The sequence below is a fragment of the Mustela putorius genome, unplaced genomic scaffold (assembly GCF_011764305.1).
Source record: "Mustela putorius furo isolate JIRA1106 unplaced genomic scaffold, ASM1176430v1.1 tig00000174_pilon_pilon_pilon, whole genome shotgun sequence".
NCBI lineage: Eukaryota > Metazoa > Chordata > Mammalia > Carnivora > Mustelidae > Mustela > Mustela putorius.
Window position 1 is genome coordinate 30,369,186 of NW_025421304.1, and position 20,525 is coordinate 30,389,710.

Consider the following 20,525-nt stretch of genomic DNA (forward strand, 5'->3'; position numbering starts at 1 on the left):
TTTAAATGACTTTACCATGTTCACAACTGGGTGGTGGAAATCAAGACTCCAGGCTTAACCAGGTTAAAACCTCCAGTTTTAACCGCCATGTTTATTTTTACTTTATCAATAGTTGAGAAGTTATGCACAAAGGCCATTTGCTGTTTCACTTGCTGTTTATCTTTCATTTTGAATTTTTTCATTCAGTGAATGTGCATGGTAAGTGTTAAGAATTCAGGAGATGGACGTGTTTGGCTAATGAGTTATACTTACCCTAATTACAACGTGTGTCATTAACTTCCAAGGCCCAATAGCCTGATAATCCTGCCAAAAACATAGCATGGTGGGAATTTACTTATCTTTCTAGATCTGAGGTGTGATAGCAAATGTTTGATCTGTGTGTGTGCTTATGCGTTTGTCTCTGTGTGAGCGATATTTTTAATTAATTAACTTATCAAACAGAGAATACATTCTTAGAATTCAAAAAGCTCAAAAGGTACACAGTGAAAATCCTCCTTCCTTGTGTCTCCCACCTACTCAGTTCCCTTGCCCAATGGCAATCCATGTTACCAAGTTTTTGTGTGTCCTTTTAAAGATATTTTTTGCATATATAAGCAAATACACATACTCCCCTCCCCATTTTTACACCAATAGAACACTAAACATCCTGCTCTGCATCTTCTTTTAAATATATATATATCATGTTAAGAGGTATTTGTAGTATTTCTGGACCTCTCCTGTCATCTATTTCATTTTCCTGCAATGGTTACAGAGAAGCAATTTCTTTTTTTTTTTTAATTTAATTTTTTTTCTTATTTATTTTTATTTTTTTTTAATTTTTTATTTTTTATAAACATATATTTTTATCCCCAGGGGTACAGGTCTGTGAATCACCAGGTTTACACACTTCACAGCACTCACCAAAGCACATACCCTCCCCAATGTCCATAATCCTACCCCCTTCTCCCAAACCCCCTCCCCCCAGCAACCCTCAGTTTGTTTTGTGAGATTAAGAGTCACTTATGGTTTGTCTCCCTCCCAATCCCATCTTGTTTCATTGATTCTTCTCGTACCCACTTAAGCCCCCATGTTGCATCACCACTTCCTCATATCAGGGAGATCATATGATAGTTGTCTTTCTCTGCTTGACTTATTTCACTAAGCATGATACCCTCTAGTTCCATCCATGTTGTTGCAAATGGCAAGATTTCATTTCTTTTGATGGCTGCATAGTATTCCATTGTGTATATATACCACATCTTCTTGATCCATTCATCTGTTGATGGACTCCAATGTAGTTAACATAGAGTGCTATACTAGTTTCAGGAGTAGAGTATAGTGATCCAGTAGTTATGCATTTACTCAGTGCTTATCAAGACAAGTGCATTCCTAATCCCCTTCACCTATTTAATCCACCTCACCACCACCAACCCTCTGTTAACCATCTGTTTGTTCTCTATAGTTAAGAATCTGTTTTTTGGTTTGGCTCTCTTTTTTCTTTTTATTTTTATTTTTCTTTTTCTCTTTCTTTTCCTTTTTCTTTTCTTTCTTTCTTTCTTTCTTTTTTTAAACCTTTGATCATTTGTTTTATTTCTTAAATTCCCACATATGAGTGAAGTCATGTGCTATTTGTCTTTCTCTGACTGGTTTATTTTGCTTAGCACTATACTCTCTAGCTCCATTCATCTTGTTGCAAATGGCAAGAGTTCCTTCTTTTTTATGACTGAATAATATTGCAGTGTGTGTGTGTGTGTGTGTGTATCGCATCTTCTTTATCCACTCACTGTCAGTGGACACCTGGGCTGCTTCCCTAATTTGGCTATTGTAAATAGTGCTGCAATAAACATAGGGGTGCCTGTATCCCTTCTAGTTAGTGTTTTTGTATTTTTAAGGTAAATAACAGGAGTGTGATTACTGGATCGTAGGGTAGAGCATTGTCTTTAAAATATACTTTCCTTTAGTATAAGAAAGAACACCATAAAGACTGCAAATCTCAAACCTCAAAAAATTCCAGTTATATAACTATTAATAGGAACTCCATGATTGTGATAGCTATTGATGAACTGTTCCTCCAGCCTTCCTTTACTATAGTCTGGAATCACTGGATATGTTACTATTTGACCTAACAGCCATCATACTATTAGCCTGAACCTACTAATTATTTGATTTTGGGAACATTGTTAGGATTCATACCCTGGGAAAGGCTCTATTAATACTCTATATTGCAGATTCATAATATACGTGTGTGTGTGTGTGTGTGTGTGAGAGAGAGAGAGAGAGAGAGGGAGAGGGAGAGACTAATCCTCATAGAATATTAAAGAAATATTTCTGATGGGGGAAGGAACAGGAATAAAAGAACTAGTGGGTATTAGTCACTGGCAAGGGAGATAACAAAATACAATTACCAAATATAGGGATACCTACTCTTTATTTTATTTTAATTCAATTAATTAACATATAGTTTATTATTAATTTCAGAGGTAGAGTTCAGTGATTCATCAACTGCATATAATTCCCACTTCTCATTGCATCAAGTGCCCTCCTTAATTCCCATCAACTTATTACCCTATCCCTCCTCCCATGCACCTCCCCTCCAACTCCCTCATTTTTTCCCTATGATTAAAAGTCTATTATGGTTTGTCTCCCTCTCTGATTTCATCATGTTTTATTTTTTCCTCCCTTCCCTTTTGATCCTTTGTTTGTTTCTTAAATTCCACATATGAGCAAAATCATATGATAATTATCTTTCTCTGGTTGACTTATTTTACTTGACATAATACCCTCTAGTGCCATCCATGTCATTACAGATGGTAAGATTTCATTTTTTGATGGTTGAGTAATATTCCTGTGTGTGTGTGTGTGTGTGTGTGTGTGCATGCGCGCACGCCACATCTTCTTTATTCATTCATCTGTCAATGGACATTTGGGCTCTTTCCATATTTTGACTATTGTGGATATTGCTGCTATAAACATTGGGGTGCAAGTGCCCCTTCAAGTCACCATGTTTTTATCCTTTGGAAAAATACCTAATAGTGCAATTGGTGGGTCATAGAGTAGCTCTATTTTTAATTTTTTGAGGAATTTCTATATTGTTTTCTGGAGTGGCTATACTAGCTTACATTCCCACCAACAGTGTGAGAGAGTTCCCCTTTCCCTGAATCCTCACCAGCATCTGTTGTTTCCTGACTTGTTCATTTTAGCCATTCTGATCAGTGTGATGTGACATCTCATTGTAGTTTTGATTTGAATTTCCATGATGCCAAGTGATGTTGAGTGTCTCTTGGACATTTGTATGTCTTCTTTGGAGAAATGTCTATTTGTGTCTTCTGCCCAATTATTGACTGGACTTTTTGTTTTTTGGGTGTTGAGTTTTTAAGTTCTTAATAGATTTTGGATACTCACCCTTTATCTGGTATGTGATTTGCAAATATCTTCTCCCATTCTGTAGTTTGCCTTTTAGTTTTGTTGATTGCTTCCTTTGCTGTGCAAAAGCTTTTTACCTGATGAAGTCCCAATAGCTCATTTTTGCTTTGGTTCCCGTTGCCTTTGGAGACATGTCTAGAAAGAGGTTGCTGTAGCCAAAGCCAAAAAAGTTGTTGCCTATGTTCTCCTCTAGGATTTGATGGATTCCTGTCTCACATTTAGGTCTTTCATCCATTTTGAGATTATTTTTCTATATGGTATAAGAATATGGTCCAGTTTCATTCTTCTGCATGTGGCTTTCTCATTTCCCCAATACCATTTGTTAAAGAGACTATCTTTTTCTATTGGATATTCTTTCCTGCTTTGTCGAAGATTGGTTGACCAGAGAGTTGAGGGTCATTTCTGGGTTCTCTATTCTGTTCCATAGATCTATGTGTCTATTTTTGTGCCAGTAACATACTGTCTTGATGATCACAGCTTTGTAATAGAGCTTGAAGTCCAGAACTGTGATGCCACCAGCTTTGATTTTCTTTATTAACATTCCTTTGGCAATTTGGGTTTTTTTCTGGCTCTATACAAATTTTAGGATTATTTCTTCAAGCTCTGTGAAAAGTGTTGATGGTATTTTGATAGGGATTTTATTGAATGTGATATCTACTTTTTTTAAAAAAAAACATACAGAAACTGATAGTGAAGAGGAAAGGGAGTCATTTACAGTTTGATACTTCCCATCTATAGAAGCTTGAATAATGTCCCCCACAAAAATCATATCCACCCAGAATCTCAGAATCCCAATATCTTATTTGGAATAGGGTCTTTGCAGATGTAATTAGTAAAGTTGAAGCCATACTGGATTAATCTGGGCCCTAAACCCAGGACTGCTGTCCTTCCTTATAAGAAGAGGAGAGAACACACACACAGACTCAGAGGGAAGGTCATATGAAGACAAAGGCAGGTATTGGAGCCAAGAAATGCCAAGGATTGCCAGGAGCCACGTGAGGCTGGAAGAGGCAAGGAAGAGTCCTCCCCTAGAGGTTTCAGAAAAAGCATGGCGCTGCCAATACCTTGATTTTATACTTCTAGCTTCTCATATTGTGAGAGAATAGATTTCTGCTGTTTTTAGGCCACCCAGTTTATGGTAGCTTGTTATAACAGCTCTAGGAAATGAACACATCACCCTATTGGAACTTAATTCAGCACCCTAAACAAAAGTTTTTCCTCTGTGCACCCCATCCGCCATTTTTCAAAGTATGCTATAAAAGAAAATATTCTCTTAAGGTGGATCTTTGGGTTTTCAGGTTTACTAGACCATGTTGTAACTTGATACTCCCTAGCTATCATGTCTCTAGCATTGTTTTTAATCTGTAAAATGCAGAGAATAATATCTGTTTCCTTCATGTAGTTGTTAATTTTAAAAGAGGAGTTAATACGTGCAAAACTATTATTTATACTAGAAAATACTATATAAATGTACATTTGACTATTATGATTGCACATTTTAAATAGTAATTCCAAATAGGCACCAGCCCAGACTTTTTATTTTTATAAGCTTAATTTCACCCACAACAATATTCCAAATAAAAAATTATCTGTTCTGATTTCCCTATATAAATTATTATCTGCCTTGAGAAAATTCTCAAAAGACTTCCTTTCCAAGGCTGACTTATTAATAATAACTTTTCTTAATCATTGTGTATCTCATTTCCTCTATCTTAGAAGATCATGGGTGTTAATGAAGATACAAAACTCATTTATTCCTTCTTTTAAATATTAATAATGTTTATATGCCATGCACTGTGCTTGGTAATTGAGATTCAGTGTCCAAAAACAAGATAGCAAAACAGGGTAAGGTGATGAGGAGTGACCTCTGAGGTGAGTGGTCTCCAGGAAGGTGATTTTGAGCCAATACCTAAAGAATAGGAGGGGCAGCCATGTAAAGATCTGGTGACAGAATCTTCCAGGCAAAGAAGAGCACTGAGTGCCCAGCCTGCAAAATATTGGGGCATCTTAGCATCAGCATGCTACTAAATCAGTAGTATCTGATTTAATTTGTAAAAGATTGTTTTGTCTGCTGTTTGGCAACTGATCCCAAGTTGTAAAAGCAGAGGCAGGCATGCCCATTAAGAGGTTTCTGGGGATAATAGGGTGGTGGCTTGGACAAAAATGACTGTGGGGTACCAGTGTGGACAGACCTGGATACATCTGAAGGGACAAGCAGCACACCCCATGGATAAATGAAATATTTGGCTGAGGGAAAAAGAAAAGAACTCAGAAAACCTGACTCTTTTCATCATAAACAGCCCTGATTGAAAGCAGCCCCACCAGTACACCTAATTCTATAAATCACTGTTGTTCAAATATATTTATCCCGTTGGAGTAAATCTGCATTTGCTACTGGAAGAGAGAGATCAACGTAGTTGCGCTCAGTTTTCTCACTTGGGCTGCTCAGAACACAACTTTCTTTAATGGTACACAAACAAAGAAGTTGTCTATGAGCCCCTGCTCTTTTTAGGGCCATGAATGGCTTTGCCTCTATCTAAATCTGCTAAGGAAGGCTTAAGGGCATTTATCCTACCTCCAATTCTGGTATAGGATAAGAAAATTTGGATTATTGTGTTTTTCTGTGTCTGTCATCTGAGAAATGGGGACATTAACACCCACCCTGCAGAGGTTATCTGACGATTAAATGGAATAACACATGGCTTGGCAACTAGCTGAACTTCAGTAAAAACTGCCAATGGTAGTGATGGTGATCAGTGTCTCAGGACATTAGAGGTAGGTGAAATAGACCCGATCCCACCATCTTGGGATCATCTTATTCCCTCAAAGCTCCACTATTGAAAACTCTTATTATGACTTGAACCTGGGTCTATAAAGGAATATCCTGGGATTTGTAAAGCAATATTGGTTCTTCCACAGCACCAACTCAGGCTGGCCAGGTAACCTCTTGATGTCATTATCTTACTTATTACTAGTTCTTTTTTGAGATATCGGAATAATTTTTGAAACACTAGCAAGGAAAAAAATGTTTCCTATAAAATAATGAGCCTTTCTTATTTTGAGCTCTCCTTTGATGCTTGCCACCTCCCTCCCATTATGGCTCTTTGTCCACCATTGAAAAGGCCAGTGTCCTCAATTTGTGCCCAGCTGGAAAGAGACCATTGAGCTAAAAAGTGCAAAGAAGCAAAGAAATCACACTGAGATGATATTTTCCTTTATGAGACACTTCAATAATCTTAACAGAGAATGCCTTATGAGGTGACCATCAGTTTTAAACATGAAAAATATTTCCTGGCTTTGGGGCAGTCATTATGCCCTTATATTTTAGATGTCACTAACAAAGAAAGTGGGTGGTTTGTCTTATATAAATTAGATACTTAATATAAGGAGCAAAAGAGAAAGATAAAAATCACTGCTTCCTAAGTCCTGATAGGTACCTACTCCAGCACATTAGGCAAGAAGGTTGCATTCTTGATCCTGATGCATTACTCATATGACCCCTCTCCAGTTCACTCTATTTTCTCATAATGCCTCATGATTTTTGTATAATTTTGATACCTTCTTTCATGTTTTTAATCACTTTAAGCACACTTACTCTGCAGCCTCTTCCAGACTGCTCTATCATCTGAAATTCTCAGTGCTCTAAATTGGCTGTTTTCTTTGTCTACTACTCTCATTCTAGTTTTGTAACATGTGGCTATATCTTCAGCAACACTTTCTCTGTGAAAACCACAGGTGACCAAAATGAAGCTGTGGCCCTCCAGTGTATTTTGGGGTTTACTCTTGCCAAATGCCATGAGGATATTACTAGCCCAAGACCAATTTTGATTTTAATTTTTCAGCTTAGAGGTCTCTGAACTTGGTGAATAGTAAAGATAAATCCTCAAACCTTAAAGGCATAGTCACAAATTCTCAAGGGAGACTTTTTCTCACCCATGGGCCAGGAGAAGTCAAGCAACCTTGGAAAGCATCCTTTTAAGGGTCCCAGTTTTATATGGGGGTCTCAGTTCCAACTTCCTAACTTGCATGGGCCCCTATCCCCACATGAGTGTTAAAAGCTAATCCCTGCAGTCACTGAGACTAGGCAGCACTCCTCAGGGCAGATTCATGTTCCATGGCTTACTACTCTCACTTCAATTCCCTCTTTGTGCTTGGCATTTCAGGAGTTGTGTCCTTGCAAGCTTAGCCATTTATTTAAAAGAACATGTGTTCCATTTTCTTTGGAATATCTCAACATTTTTTTTTTTAATGAAAAGAGCATTTCTGTTCTACCATATGACTGAAAATGGAAATAGCAATTCATTCTTCAGAATCTGCAAGGCCCTGAATGAAACTTACCTACTTCCCCATCCTTGTGTTTCACCATTTCCCTTCTCATCTGTGTCCTACTCACATGAGGGTTCTTTCAGTTCCTAGAATATACCTCACTCCTTCTTACCATAGCAACTTTGCTACTTCTATTCCCTACTGCTAGAATACCCTCATGTCTTCCCAGTTCACTTTCACTTCAGATCTCAACATAATTGTGCAATGGCAGTCATCTAAGTAACTTTCCTCTGATATATGTGTATATTGGCTCAGATATGCCCTCTCCCTATTATACTTACCACTGTTGTGCTTTTAAATTTATTTTTGAAAAAATTTTTTTAAATACCTCTTTTACCTACTGGACTGCAAGCTTTGTGAAGGCAGGTGCTATATCTATTCTTATTTAACATTTTTATTAGTAAGAGTAACACTAACTGCTACACTGATGCTAACACAAAAACCTCAGTAACTTAACAATGTAAGAGTTATTCTTCATACCATAGTCCAGTGTGGGTCAGGCAAGTCTTTTCCAGCTGGATCCCAGAGACGTAGGTTGCACCACTGTCTTCAAAATACTGCCATCCAGGTTTCAATGAAAGGGAAAAATAAGAAATAAGATGGAAGGTTCTATGAGCCAGGCCAGGCATGCCTCACTTCCACCACATTCTCTTGGCCTGAACTCAGTCATAGGCCCTATAAATTACCCAGGAAGAAGAGAAAATGGTTATCAGCAAGCACTCAAGTCTCTGCCACACCACTGTATTTCTTTTTAGTAAAGGACAGTCCTTTACAATAGGAAGTTCTCAACAAGCACAGATTGAATGGATCAACAAATGGATTAACAGACAGAGAATGGATAGATGATTTTGTTGACAATGAGTAGCTCACTGATTCAGCTAGTCTGTAAATTCTTTGAGTGTAGAGACCATATCAGTATTGCCAATCATGGAAGAGAAGTTTGGGGCATGTAGGAGAAGCTCACACAAGAATAAATGATCACCGCTACTTGTAGGATTTCAGGGAGGAGATGGACTGCTAGTAGATCATCCAAATAGGGTATGGAATGAAATTGGAAAAGCAACTTAAGTGAATTTGTGAAGGCATAGAATGGGGGAAAAAAGTAGAAGAAATGACAAAGAAATGTCAGCATGTGTGTAGTTAAGAGTAACAAGGAAAGGAATCAATGGAGAAACTAGCAGGAATCATGTCTCTCCTGGCTAGTGTAGCAAAATACTGTGTCTGCCAAATCCCAGACTCCATCGTGTTCTCTTTCAAGGTATTATAGACTTACACCTAGGAATAAGAATGCCTCTTTAGTGAGATTGCACCTTTTCCCTTCCTATTTTAACCCTTAGTGTTTAAAATGCATAAAATGTGCCCAGGAAGTATGTATTTGGCTTGGCCAGAAGTTAGTGCTACGGGAGGCTTTTTGCCCCTGACCACGCAGAATGGTAAACCACACTAGTTCCAGCCCCAGCTGTCAGGCCAGGATTTCTCCCTAGCCCTTCTCCAATCAATACCTAGAGCTGCCTGGTGCCATCGGGAGGGAGCTGTATTTTTAAAAAAATGAATGAAGTAGAACAGCCAAAATCTTTCCGTTCTTTCTGGTCTTCTCTGCAGCTTTCTGCCCACGGAGAGGGACCACTATGAGAGCTGCAGAGGAGCAGCATGAGGGTGCCGCCCTCCCCTGCCTGGAGAAAGGGCCAGGGTTGCAGAAGTAGCCAGCCCTACATTACGGGCTTCTGAAATGCACTGTCGGAGTTAGTGACAGGGGAGCTGCTCTACCTCTGGGGCTACAGCAGTGCAGTGAGCTTTAGTGGATCAATACTTTAGTCTTGTCATGCTAATTGCTCATTGGTTGACATTCATGATCCTTCCTTGCTCCCTCCCTATGTAAACTCTTTACAGCTGGAACAGCGAGATGCAAAAATCCTGAACCTTCAAAGCCAGCTCCTGCAGAAGAGAGAGGGCCTGGCAGCTGAGGTATGGTGCTCCCTCATTTTTTGCCCCCCTTTAAAAAGCTTCATGTGTGTCTGCATGTGATCGTATGATAGGGAGACGCACGAAGAAATGCCTGGGGTAACTCTTTGCAACACATAAATGATACTACCTTTTCAGAACAAAACAATATCTCCTCCCCTTTCACTCTTCCCCCTCCCCCCAAAAAACCCCATAAAACAGAAAAATACACGCCCCTTCTATGAGTCTGGTTGCAACCGTTCTTCTGCTTTGGTGAATGTGACACCCTCCACCAGCTCACAATGAACATGTACCTGCACAGTCCTCTTTGCTCCCAGACTAGGGCATGTCAGACTGAGCTGCCATGTGTGTGTGCTTGTGCATGTGTGTGTGTCTGTATGTGTGATCACGCCTACCATATTGGCTTCCTGTCCCTGGGACATCAGCTCTTCCAGCTAGCTGAGCCTGTCCCCACAACCAGTTGCCACTGAGACCACCCCAATTCCTACCCGGTGAGCTTCAGGCCTGTGCTATGCAGGGTTTTGTTAAGCCGTTTAGTATTAATTGATTTTTTTCCCCATTTTTTTTCTTTCTTTCCCTGGGCGGGTCAATAGCTGGATGCTTCAGGAGCAGAGGATCTATCAACGGCAGACCAAGCCTAGGGAGACGCGGGCAGACCTGGAACGAAACCCAGCCAGCTCCAGCCGCTCCGACAGTATTTGGTGGCCAGAGAGTCGGCAGCAGGAAGCATGAGGCAGGAAATTACCCAATCCTTGAGGTCTGGTAAGTTTCCTCACTTTTGGGAAGTGAGGCAAATGATAACCAAGTCTTTCTTTCCTTACTCAAAAGAGTCAGCAGCATTTTTGCTGATTTCAGTTAATGAGCTAAACATAAAATTGGGACTTCCCCAGCAGAACTGGGAGGCTGGAGGGGTTGTGAGGGAGTTTGCAGGGTAGATGAAGGCTCACCAAACTCTGGTCCTAAGGTGAGCCACTGTGGCCAAGCAGACGTCCTGGGTATTGATCCCTGCCTCCTGATATTGATTTCCTCTTGGGGCCAAGAATGGGGTGGACCTACAGAGGACGAGAGGAGAACTGACACCCCCCCAGAGGCCCAGGCAGCCCTAATCGGTGATAACAGTGTTAAGTGGTCAGCCTGGAGATGAGGTTTTCTCAGATCTATTGATCTGCACTCCCCTGGGACATAAATCCTTCTGAATTTGCTTCCATGATATAAATATTTATAATTAAAATAGCTTAGGAGCCTCTTCCAGGCCTAGGGAGAGTGGCCTATCCCAGGGTGGGTGTGATATCAGTCTCTGCCATCTCTGTACTTTGTACGCTCTTCCCACTCTCATATCTGTTTACTTATCTCTGCTTTCTCTTCTAAACCCTATTTCGCTCATACTCTGAGTGACAGGCACAATGTCTCAGACTATCAGAAGCCAGGAAAAATCTATTCTTTCTGAATGCTGCCTCCAGCTGAGGAGGGAGTGCTGCTCCCCACAGCCAACGCTACACAGTTTCATGTGCATTCAGGAGCCTGGACTCGGAAAGGAATGGGCTGTTTTGGGGGGAGTAAGAGGAAGACTTCTTTAGTTGTCGCTTTGTTCTTGCTTTCCTTGGGGCAACAGATCGGATCCAGTAACAAACAGCTTTTAACCAATGCCAAGACCCTGTGTTGGCTCACTTGCAGTTAAATCTAGAAGAAAAATTTGAAGGGCCTCATGCTCCTATTTCTCAGCCCCTCATAAATCTAAGCTCACATGAAGTGACCAGAGCATCTCTTACTCATGATAATGGGGGAAAAAAGGATACGGAGGACTTATTTGGAGGCAGAGCCCTTGAAGCCAGCTGGAGAGACCAAGACCATTGACCAAAGCTTTGTCCACTGCAAGGACAACCTTATGTAGGGTGGAAACCATTTGACTTTAATTTTTTTTAAATTTGAGTAGTACGGAAAATGGTTTTCAACGTCATTTGCTGTGCTTCCTAAACCATTGTCCAGGATACAAATCTGTTCACCCTGAATCCATCATTTGTTTGATATCCAGGGTATAATCTTTTCAGTTCTGGAACTTCCGACTTTCTATCAGATGTCTGTCTTGCTTCAGTGCTTATATTTTGAACTGTGTATCTTTGTGTGTCTGCCCTCAGCAGGTTTCATTAATTTGTAATTTATGCCTATAAAACTGTTTAAGGACTTCTGGATCTTATTCATGTTGAGGAGGTGTGTTGGTGGGTGTGTACGCACTGTGTAGGATGTGGGGAGAATGTATTGGGTTTATTTCTCCTCATTTCTGAATGTTTAGTCACTCCAGTCCAGTTGTGTTGAGTTAATAAGTGTATATCTGTGTATCTCTGTGCAGGTGTCTTTACTTGGAGGGCAATGAGTATAAGCAGGTTAGAGTGGTGTCCCACGCTTCTCTTGCATTTGCATTAACTATATCTTTCCCAAATGCATATTAACCTTTACTCTTTTTTTTATTTTCCTTTTTATTCAGAGATGGTAGTTTCAGAACTCAGATATAGCTCATTTGTCTCTTTTAGCAAATGATTGAGGGTTAGGGACTATTCCAATTGGCAGGCAGGGTCTGTATTTTGGACTCCATTTGGCTTAGATAATTTATACAAAATAAAAGTCTAACAGGTATAATCACAACAGACTTGACTTGAGAATGTTTCCAAGCATACTTGAGGTTGAAAAATACTTCAAGCTAAAAATGGAAGAATGTTCTGGTTTGTAACTTGTATGCCTCTGTGGTAATGGAGAGAATTGGAATGCAGTTCTCTTTGTTTGATTTATATGGCGACACTCAGAATGTGAAAGGTGTATTTTACTGTAGAAATAAACTTTCAACCTTGACCTAAAGAATAGAAGACTGAGGCCAGTACTTAAATCCTTCCCTGCTAGGTTAAAATGAAAAGCATAATTAATAAGAGTAGACTTATTTTTAGGCAGAAAAATGCTGAGATTCGTGTCTTTCTCCCATTGTTTGCAATATTTGTCAACATGTGCTTGCTTGATTCCTCTGAAGCACAAGCTTATTTGGAGAAAGTGATCTAAATTTTAGAACTGAATGCACTCCACTAATTAAATGTGTTTCCATGTGATCTTAGTGCCACTAAATCTAAATAGCACATACATAAATTCATTGCTGTCTTGTGCTACTGTTCCTACAGGTCATATTTGAAAGCTTGTTACCAGCCATAGGGAAATAATTATTATTATGGAATAATCCAATGGCTTAGGATAGCAAGCTTCAGTGTCTTCAGTCTTATAAGAATCCAACTCGTATGTTACAGATATATGTCATATGGTACATCTGCCTTTTATATTTCATATATATAGATATGTTTTTCAATCCCACTTGTCTTAAAGGTTGTATATTCAAATATTTTTAATGCAAGGATAGAAACATTTCACTGTTATTTCTACATTCATAACATAAAATATCATGATATTAATATTTCACTTTTTTTCTTTTCAAAAATGTATGTATTATGTTTCAAGCCTTTCTGAGCATCTTGATGTACTCATTTGACTCTTAGAGCAAACTCATGAAATAAGTTAGAGCAGAGCCATTACCACCATTTTACCAATAATAAAATGCACAAGGTGACACAGATATGAGTATCAGACTGGGGTCAATTATCTGAGGATATGGACCCCTGGTCAAGTGCTCTTTCCTAAGTTACCAGCTGCCTCCACTAATATTTGATAAAATTTTAGCTTATTCTGTACTCCCAGCACCTATCACAAGCACTGAAATGTATATAAGGCAAACATTGGTTGATATTAAATGATTGCTAACATTCTGCTTAGGCAAGAAAAAGTAATAAATAAGTATTTCAGGCATCTTTCTTTGGCCTTTATCATACCACAGCTAGCTATAGAGTCTGACGCCATGACAGACCTTTCTTGTTAGACTCAGAATTTCTGCGAGTTATTAATATGTCTAATCAATAGTTTTGCTCCCCAGGAACATGTCCCTATGAAAACACAGTGAGTATTTATTACTCAGTTCACAGAACTGACATGCACATATTTAGTCTTCATACTACCAGTACTTGCTTTTAAAGAAACATAATGTAAAATTTGAAATATCAAGATTAAGTACTTAAAATCAACCATAAACTTTTGATCTTACCGAAATAACCACTGTCCCTTTCCCCAACCTTCTTACTTATTCAGGGGTTCTTAATCTTTTCTGTGTCATGGACCCTATTTCCAGACTGCCATAGCCTTGAAGACTATGGACCTCTCCTCAGAATAATACTTTTGAATGTATGAAATAAAATGTATAGAATTACAAGGAAACCAATTTATACTGAGATTAAGTTATCAAAAGATTAAAATCATTTAATTGATTTCCAATATCACCATATGTGTACTTTTTATTAAAATGTTGATATGGTCTAGTTGTAGATCTATTACTGTAATTTTGGGGTGAATAAGATCCAGTGGGGGAACTACTGCTGTCATTTTAAGGTAGTAATGAATATTAGGGATATTTTGAAATTACCTAAAATATGTAATATGGATATGATATGAAAATAGCTGTGATTTCTGTTGGTGACATTGTCACTGGTATTATTAATACTACTTTAGTGTTTCCTACAGTTATAACTGAAGGAAATACTAAATATGGTTCAATATTAGTGAAAATAAAGATGTGATTTTTTTTTGGTCTTATCTAAGTTTATAGACCTACTGAACTCTATCCATGGATTTATTAGGAATCAGAGGATGTCAGGTCAAGAACCCCTACTTTAGGGGCGCCTGGGTGGCTCAGTGGGTTAAGCCTCTGTCTTCAGCTCAGGTAATGATCTCAGGGTCCTGGAATCAAGCCCTGCATCAGCTCTCTGCTCAGCAGAAAGCCCAATTCCTCCTCTCTCTCTGCTGCCTCTCTGCCTACTTGTGATCTCTCTCTCTGTGTCAAATGAATAAAAAAAAAAGAAAAGAAAAGAACCCCTACTTTAGCTACTTTCTACTTGTTTTTCAAAACTCAACTGAAGCATCATCTCTTCTAAACAATTTCACCAGCCTTCCCACAGGAAGAATAAACTGCCACTTTTCTATGCCTTAAGAGCACCCACAACCTCTCTAACTAACACTTAGCACACCACAGGATTCACATCAATTTACTTCTCTGTCCCTCCTAAAGAGGCCACATTCCTGAGGGCATGGCCCCTGGCTTATTACCACCACCTACCACGAAGTATAGAACATAGCAGGGGTGCACTAGATATTAAAAATGAGGAGGAAGGAAAATTCAAAGACAATGTATTGGGTTTATATATCACATATATAAACCCATATATGACAGAAAATTAAAATTAATTGAAAATTAAAGTCAGTAGGTTGAATGTTTGCTTGGGCCAGATTTTCCAACAGTGACACCTTTATATCCCAAGCAGTAAAGATGGCCATAGGGACCCTGTTCTACTTCCCTTTTAGTGCAACTCTTGATTTATAGCTTCCTAAAAAATAATAATCCTATATTAAGAATATAATAATGATAACATCCTAGTTTCAGACCCATTTTTTAGCATTTCGTTAGTACAGACAAGGGAAAGTCAGGATGGGCATGAAGATAGAGGGCTTTCTTCACATCCTGAGATTTTAGGGCTTTCTCAGTCAAATGTAAAAAGCCAGGGAAAATGTTTTTTATTTTAAGGCACAGATACAAATGTATAAATTCCCCCTAAAAGTCTATGTATTTGAAAATGATTATGAAAATTTCCTTGAAACCTAGAGCATTAGTAATAAAAGCCTCTTAAGTCCTCAACACAAATGCTTTGTGTAGAATAAGCAGAGATGTTTATACATAGAAAGGTACACTTTCAGACATGCACTCAACTTCTTAATATTAATGTCACATAAAAATCAGAATTTATTCATGCATATTGACACAATTTTGTATGCACCTCTTGCTTTCCCATAATAAATAGTTGCTATTTCTACCCAAATGAATGGGTATTCACATATCACTGTGAGGCTGCATATTTCTTGGGTCCAAGTTGATTTTTATCAACAATGGACTTGTTTATTACAGGAGGAAGAAGATAGAGATCAAAATGAAGATAAAATTGGAAGACAATTTATAGCCATTTTTATTATCTAGTCTTCCATTCAATATTCTTGTGCATGAGCACGTGTTGTACCTGAGTCATTGGTTAACAGTTCAATGGCTTTCAATACCCCTCTACAGAATATCTTGTTAAAATATACTAGCCAACCACAAATTTAGATTACAAAATTTAATCTGATTTAATATAAAGTACTAAGATCTTATCTTGGGTAAAGCTTATTTCACCCCATCATTTAATAAGACACTGATCCATGTGCATTCCACGTATCCTACAAGTGGTATCTTATCAGGGTCAGCAGTGAGTGTCTATGGGACAGACACCTAAATATCCTGTGGACCTGACCCTTGTTTCAGTATTCACTTACCTTCACCCACTGAAGCAGAAAGTTGAAAAAGCAGTATTGAGTCCTCCATTCTTAAAGAGAGTGTTGGTAGAGCAAAGAAGAAAGACTGGCCAATGACTATGATGATAGATAGGGAGAAGTAGCTTGCATTGGAACTGTGGGTCAAAGAACTGATCTCAAAGCATCAATCCCTATTTGAGCCTCCTCACCTTTTGAAAGGAATTCCCCACAAAGCCTTAATTGATATTCTTGTCACTAGCTTTCCAAAGGTCCATTGTTTATAGCATGCTTTTTTACCTGTTACATACCAGCTTCTCCCTGATTTTATCATTCTTCTCTTTTGTTATTATTATTGTGCTCTCCTGCTTTCCTTACTTTTTGGAAACATCTTATATTTTTAGTTCACTGTTGCTCCAAATTTATTGATTTGGTATATAACCCTTGAGTTCTTCAGAAGGGAAGTCTACATAAATCTAAAAGGTGAGGAATATTTTTAGCAGACAGACAAATGAATCCAGATACACATTAAAAAAAACTTGGGCCAGGGGCGCCTGGGTGGCTCAGTGGGTGAAAGCCTCTGCCTTCCGCTCAGGTCATGATCCCAGGGTCTGGGATCCAGCCCCGCATCGGGCTCTCTGCTCAGCAGGGAGCCTGCATCCCCCTCCCACCTGCCTGCCTCTCTGCCTACTTGTAATCTCTGTCTGTCAAATAAATAAATAAAGATCTTAAAAAAAAAATAGGCTAGACTTACTTTGCAAATAAATATAGGCATTCATAGTTGATATGATTATGTTAGAATTACAGCAAGAATTTAATATTTATAATCACCCTTAGTTTATGCAACACAGTAGATATCTTTCCTAGGCAGAAATGAAAGTATGGTTCTGGAAACACAATTCAAACAAGCAGAACAGGAAAGACAGCTTAAATACTATACCATATAACAAAAAAACTTCCATTAAAAAAAAAAAAAGGACCTAGGCCAAGAGATTGTTAACAGAATCGTATCTTGAGATAAAGAGATTGCATAAAGCAATTTGCTTAGGAATTTGACAATCAATAGAGATTATTTTCAATAATCCTCACTTTAAAGATTTGACTATTTCAAGTATTTTCAAAACAGAAAAAAAACGTGTTCTTAGTAATTATCAACTATTAAAATGTAACCTCTGTGCCTAATAATATAATGACTCAAATGCAAAGGAGAAGAACTGAAAGGATGTAGGGGATAATGGAGCCAAGAGCAGGAGGCAGCTTTAGGGATGGATAAAGGACAAATCATTCCAGACAAATGTGATCACTCTTTTAAATCGCATTACGAGATTAATGGATGAAGGGAATGCACTAGAGGTAATATATATGGGTTTTACTAAAGCATTTGATACACTGCTCCATGAATTTCCACTTGCAAAATTAATTCAAATTGGGTAGAATATGTGCATGGTCACATAGATTGAAAATTGGCTGAAGGACCATAAACAAGGAGTAATGACAAATGGTGGGCCCTCACATTTAGGTGGGAGACAGTGTCCAGTGCATCTCTGAGGACTGATGCCCACTTTGGCATAATATAACCACCTCACTAATGGTCCTGAGAAGGGGAAGGAAATGACAGAATTCACAGATTTTGACATAGGAAGTATCATAAACCAAGACACAATTAGAGCACGAAAATAAATAAATAAATAAAAATAAAGAGTAAAGTCAAATAGGGGTGATACTTAACCTCTTTTCCTGACTTAATAAAGGATTGCTAAGAAAATAGTTATATACAATTTTCATTTTCATTGTTAAAATGCTGATTGGGGAAAGTGTATTTCCTGTCATTAAATAGGATAGTCCTTTATTCAGTGAGAATCTGAAATCCATTCTCCTGTGTTCTCCAAATTTTAATTCATCTAAAAGAATTCTTAGAAATGTTGAAGGAGCAGGGAGCCTCAGTGGTGCTGGTAAATTCCGACATTGCAGTAAGCAAGGCTCAGGTCATTATCTCAGGGTTGTGGGATCAAACCCCACGGGCGAGCTCTGTGCTCAGTGCCTGGTCTGCTTGAAATTTTCTGCCTCTGGCCCTCCCCCCACTCACGCACACAAAGGCACATGCACTCTCTCCTACTCACAAATAAATAAATAAAATCTTTAAAAAAAAAAAGAAAGAAAGAAATGGTGAAGGGATAAAAGAGGTAGATTTCTAAAGAAAGAACTTAGTTATGTTGACTTATGTGCCTAAGCATTGGAACATTAGTAATTTTCCCAAATATGTGATAAGTACAGGGAAAATAATCACCTTGAAAAAAACTTCAACTTATTATAAGATTCTTTCTGACATAAATGTTCCCAAGTACCTCCTTGATAACTGTCAGGACAATCTTTTTTTTTTTTTTTTTTTAATATTTTATTTGACAGACAAGAGATCACAAGTAGGCAGAGAGGCAGGCCGAGAGAGAGAAGGAAGCAGGCTCCCTGCTGAGCAGAGAGCTCGAGGCGGGCCTCGATCCCAGGACCCTGAGATCATGACCTGAGCCAAAGGCAGAGGCTTAACCCACTGAGCCACCCAGGTGCCCCAACCGTCAGGACAATCTTATTGTTGTTTCTGATGTTGTTGTTGGAATTAAAACCATATAAAATGTCATCGTTTAGTAGCAGAATAAAATCATACAAAGTGAACTGAATAAAATCTGATTTTCCTTTTATGGAGAGCAGGGTCTTAATTATAATTAAAACCCTTTTATGTTTACCATTTCATCAAATCCTCTTGGCCACCCCAGAAGGGAGGTATTATAATCTTCAATTTACTGATGTGGAAACTGAGGCCCAGAGAGGATAAATGACTTGTCTAAGGCAATGCCATTAACAAATAACAGAGTCACTACCAAAGCCTCAGTTTTATGGACAGCTAATCTTGCAGTCTTTCTACCAAAAAGCAGTTTCCCATGTTTATGCCATGGAAGAGACTATCTCAGAAATCATATACCAGGCTATATGGTGACTTTAACTATTCATCCTGTGAAAAATCACATCATATGATGAAAATGACCAAGCATGGAATCTGGGACATGAAAGTCACTTAATAATGTGTAGCTCCTTTTATTTGCTTTTTACCCTACTTACAGTGTCTTCATCCAGCAAGCAGTTATCAAACACCTAGTGAGGGTGGGCACTGTCGGGCTGTGCATATCTTAATTCTTCTTCTTAGCCAACTTAATTCTTCCTCTGAAGCTCAGGTCTCCCAAGTGAGGCCAAAAGTTCCATGAGAGAAGACGTCTGTCTGTCCATTCACTGCAGTGTCCCCAATATCTGGCCCATAATGAGGGAGACTTCCTGAGCTAGAGAGAAAACATCCTGCCTCACCTTTCTGAAGTTCCCCTGAACTTTGGTCAGGCTCACATGTCTGCATAGCTTCATCATGTACCATGAAGTAAAATGGCCCATGACCCCCAGCCCATACTGAAAGACAAGTCTTGGGTAGGAGATTGAGGAAGCTGGACTACAAATGCACCTGTGAAGTTGTTTTTATTTCTCTTCTGCCATATCATCTCTGTGGCCTTTATCGCCAAGTCTGACAAGTTAATCACAAGTTGGCTACTGGAACACCCTTTGCTGAAGGGTGGAGACAGACATTACGCTTCTGTACCCATTGTTCAGCCTCTCCACAGAAACCTCTGTTGAGGAGTAACAACAGCCCACTTTGCAGCTTCTGGACAGTCTGCTTTCCTGCAAATTTGGAAGGAGAATAGAGTATTATAGAAAGCTTGGCGTTCATTTGATGAATAGACCAATTGTAAGGACAGGTCAAGGGGTATGTAGCTTAGGTAGTAATGCACAACATGGATGTCCCCATGCTTAAAAGACTGTGGCCAGGATAAGGGCCTAACCAGGGCCACCCTGTCTAGCTGTGTACATGACTGTCACATCCCCACATCCACTCAGTTACTGCCCTTAACCCAACCCTGCCTGAAAATGTATTACATCACAGATATTTCCACATACAATTGAATTAGTTATATTATATTCAAAAAGAATACCTTTGTCATTCCCAACACTCTTCTTCCACATTAGGCTTATTGCAGTTGGGGGAGTGCACCTGAAGTCTTCATTGAGGTGTCAGGCATAATTTAGCACTAGGAAATGAATTATGGGATTGCCCTTTAGGAAAAGGCTGGAAGCTCAGCCCTGCCTGTCAAATAGGTCCCTGCCTTATAGCGAACTCTGCAGGTGAATGAATCAGTATTTGGCATATCAGCATTTCATAGAGCCTCCATGCTAATGTCTTTTTGAAATGAAACCGAGAAAGCTGTTAACCTCAGTTAGCCGAGTGTCCCCTCTGTGACCGGGATAAATCATCAATGTAGAGGCTGAGAACTCTGTTCTCACTGCTTTGGGGAATGAGAGCCAGGGCTCTTGAGAAGCTGATGAAAGGA

At 39.0% G+C, this 20,525-nt stretch overlaps 1 protein-coding gene across 1 annotated transcript in view; it reads left to right on the forward strand.

The window, feature by feature from the left end:
• Positions 1-9,474: 9,474 nt before the first annotated feature.
• PMFBP1 (polyamine modulated factor 1 binding protein 1) overlaps positions 9,475-20,525 on the forward strand; it is a 164,103-nt gene continuing 153,052 nt past the window's right edge. The window contains exons 1-2 of the mRNA XM_045076250.1: positions 9,475-9,693; positions 10,284-10,452. The gene's annotated coding sequence lies outside the window, so the exon portion shown is untranslated. The remainder of the gene's footprint in view (positions 9,694-10,283; positions 10,453-20,525) is intronic.